The sequence below is a fragment of the Propithecus coquereli genome, unplaced genomic scaffold (genome assembly GCF_000956105.1).
Source record: "Propithecus coquereli isolate 6110/MARCELLA unplaced genomic scaffold, Pcoq_1.0 Scaffold98, whole genome shotgun sequence".
Taxonomy (NCBI): Eukaryota; Metazoa; Chordata; class Mammalia; order Primates; family Indriidae; genus Propithecus; species Propithecus coquereli.
Genome location: NW_012156173.1, coordinates 5,239,086 through 5,242,805, shown reverse-complemented (window position 1 = coordinate 5,242,805; position 3,720 = coordinate 5,239,086). Strand labels below are relative to the sequence as shown.

The window sequence follows — 3,720 nt, the reverse complement described above, 5'->3', positions numbered from 1 at the left end:
GACTGAGGCATAAAGGTAATGGATTGTTTTGTGTGGTACACATAATTCAGTATTGCATAAAATTGAAACAAGGTAATAAGAGGTGAAACTAGTCAGGGAGATAAACCATCTTGTGTCCTAGGCAAAGTAGTTAGATTTTCTCTTACGGAGCGCTTTTGAATAATTTTCATCAGGAGAATGGCATTATCAGATTTGCATTTTTAGTGAGGTCATTCTGGTAGCAATGTGGAGAATGGAATTTAGGAGTCAAAACTGGAGTTAGGGGACTGGTAAAGGGTTATTTGGGGAAGTTAAAAAGGAAGAATGGATATGCTTTGGTGTAAGATGCATGTAGGATACTCTACATGTATCTTTACATGTATCTTACTAAAACACTGAAGGGATGGTGGTGGCTTAAAGCAAAACAGAAATCTAGAAGGGGAGAAGGTTTAGAGTGGAAAGCTGAACAGCTAGCTCACAGCTTGCCACCTCACAGGATTTGGAGAAACATGAGATATGCTTTGTAAGGTGTGGTGATGCCAATGAAAACGGAAATGCTGGCCTCCACACATAACTCTCTCGCTATACAAACGAAGCAACAGGTTTTAGTGCGTGGCTACAACTGCAAAAAATGGCCTCCGATTTCAGAGTCCAGGAGTAACGCCTCTGGTATTTTTCCATCCCTGGTGACTAGGAGTAAAAGATGGCGCCTGTGGCAGAAATTAGAAAAGTGGGAGGGGGGATTAGGTGTAGAAAAAGATGACGTTTTCACTTTTGTTTTGTTTTCCACACATAGTGAAATAGCTCTAGGCGAATAGTGGATAATTTCCTTCAGATTTTGTCTGTAGTACAACTCTTCAATCTCCACACTAAACATCATGTTTTATTTTGTGGGCGCAATCGCGTGGGGTGTCTGACAGTCTGTTTCTTGGCCTCATTCATGTTCTTATTCTTGGCGGGTTCCGCGACAGCCTGCCCACCTCGCTTTCCCCCCTGAATACCTCCCGGTGCTTGCTACAGCTCTGAAGCACCTAGCGCATTTTCGGGGGTGAAGGTGGGGATGAACTCAGGCTCTGAGAGGCACCCGCGCACTCGCGGTTCCTTCGCGCTCCAGGTAGAGGAGATTCTTACCCCTTCCAGAGCGGCGGAGGCGGGAGCCCCTGGAGCGCGCGCCCCGGCCGGCTGAAGGCGCAGTGAAGCTCCTCCCCGCGCCGAGGCGCAGGCGGCCCGGCGGCTAGGCGGAGGCCCAGGCCGGGAACGCGGGCCGCGTCGGTTACCATAGGAACGGCGGCGTAGGCAGGCGCTGACGTCAGCGGGCGGCGCGCTGTCCGCACTGCGGCACCGGCGCGCCCTCAGAGCCAGAGTAGACCGCTGCTGGGCTGGCTGCGTGGCCGCCTAATTCCTGGCCCGCCCTGTTTGGGGCAAGGAGCTGATTCTCACCGCGCGGGCTGTCGGCTCCAGCGGGACAGACAGCTCTGCGAACTTCTCTTTGTGAGTACCTTGTGGGTACGCTGGTGGCGGGAGTCCGGGCCCGGGCGCTCGGCCTGCCTCGGCCGTTTCGGGGGGCGGCGGTGCGGGTGCTGCTCGAGTCCGAGAGAACCGGGCTGCTTTGCGCCACCGCAGCCTGAATGGCCGTGCGTCCGGGGGGCTGGAATAAGGTTTTTGAGCTATCTCCACGTACTTAACCCGCTCTTCTCTGTGGTCTCCTTGTCTCCGAAGTGTTGAGCATGGCGCTCTGACAGTGACTTCACTTCAATCTTTGCCTTTGCAACTCCCGACTCTCTTTTAAAAGCTACTAGATCACTGGCGTACTATGTTTTAGAGTGTCAACCTGGTGCTGAATCTTGAACCTGTCAAAAAGCTTTCTTAATTACATCTGAGTAAAGGTGATCCATGTTTAACATTTATAAGAAAAGAGTCAAATTATAATAATAGGGTCGTTTAGATATGCGTAAAAATTGAGAAAAATTGTAGACTATTTAGGAATCCTTATAAATGGTTGCGCTGCATTTCGGCATTACTGTGAAAATATGGCTTTTCTTTATTTTGAGAAAGAGATGCTAACAGTTTTTTCACCTGTTGCGTTAACGATGTTGTTACTGCTTGAGCTTTCAGGAAGATTACTGGTTATGACCACCCTGGGAAAATTTTTGAAAGAATAATTGAAAGAAATTCAAATACCAAAAGTGTTTTTAAACCATATTTATAAACTTGTTTATGAAGAATAATATTTATGAATTTAGAATCTTGTTTATTTAACGATGTTGTTACTGCTTGAGCTTTCAGGAAGATTACTGGTTATGACCACCCTGACAAAATTTTTGAAAGAATAATAGGAATTTATGATTTGAAAAAATATGTAATGTGGCTTCGTTTTAGAGATATGTGTTACAATGCTGCTCATTCTACCATACTTTGATCTAACTTCAGATTTCAGCTCTATTATTTATTACTGTGTGATCTGTGGCAAGAAAATGCCAGCTGATTATTTAGTCATCCAACCATTTATTAGACTGATAGTGACTAAAATTTTTCTATAACTGTCAATACATGTGCTTGCTCCTCCGAGGGGAAGAATTGCTATTCTAGGTAATTTAAATCTTACTGTATGTCAGTAATCTTAGGACTGTTAATTTTACGCATGGGTCTGGGATTTTTGAGTAGCTACTGGGACCCTTTTTCTTTCCCAGGGACTAGAAGGGGAAGATGAAGGAGCCATAAGTATGCTTTCTGACAATACTGCTAAGCTCACATCAGCTGTTAGGTAAGTAAACAATATGTGCTCTTTGAAGTCTCTATGTTGATAAGATTTATCCTGGAGGTTAAAAAAATAGTTAATGTTTTTAATAATAGGAAATAGTAGATAATAGCCAATATTCTTTTGAGTTAAAGAACTAAATTGTGTTTTTAACATATTCAGGCTGATTTTAGTTTCCTCTTGGATATAGCAGATCATTTGCTTCTTTCACCAGTTAGAATTGTGTAATGGGAACAGTCTTACTAGGAAAATAGTGCAGGTGATAAAGTAGGGTAGGTTATTTTTAATTTTATTATTGCTGCTATTTTCTTAACTAAAAATTAAGCAGGTTTTTTTGATGCTTTCCCATTAAGGAGAGAGGAAATGTGTTTTAGAAATATAGGTAAAAGCATGTTTTCATTAATATGATTTTATTCTAAACCTCCAAATTTAGAATCAGAAAGTGAAATATTAGAAATAATGATATTTGGGAACCAAATAGTTTTAAAATAAGAAGCATTTCACCTGTATTAAAATAATAAATACTGTATGTATTCAAGCCTAGAGATTAAATTTATTTGATAGTTTAACTTATCATTTTGTCACTGTTTCACTGTTCTGAGTTTCCTCAGAGGAAACACCCAGGCATGGTTTTTATTAAAATCTATGTCAGTTTAGAAAATTTAATGGCTAATTTTTAATTTTTTGGTGCTTGTAGTTCTTTGCCAGAACTCCTTGAAAAAAAAAGACTTATTGATCTCCATACAAATGTTGCTACAGCTGTTTTAGAACATATAAAGGTAAATTTAATTTTTTCTCCCACAATATAATTTGTATTTATATGGAGTTTTATACTTTGTAAATTTCTTAGTTTTAGATGAATCTGTTAACATGAAAGCTTTTTACTGTGTCTCATTGAACTGTGATTTTGAAACAAATACATTGGGTCTTCTATATATTGTTATCATATTTCTTTTTCTCATTACCTTATTCATGATTACCCC

The 3,720-nt window shown here is 41.2% G+C and overlaps 1 protein-coding gene across 1 annotated transcript in view; it reads left to right on the top strand.

Moving 5' to 3' along the window:
• The first annotated feature begins 1,407 nt into the window (after window positions 1–1,407).
• AHI1 (Abelson helper integration site 1) overlaps window positions 1,408–3,720 on the top strand; it is a 224,554-nt gene continuing 222,241 nt past the window's right edge. The window contains exon 1 of the mRNA XM_012665175.1: window positions 1,408–1,470. The gene's annotated coding sequence lies outside the window, so the exon portion shown is untranslated. The remainder of the gene's footprint in view (window positions 1,471–3,720) is intronic.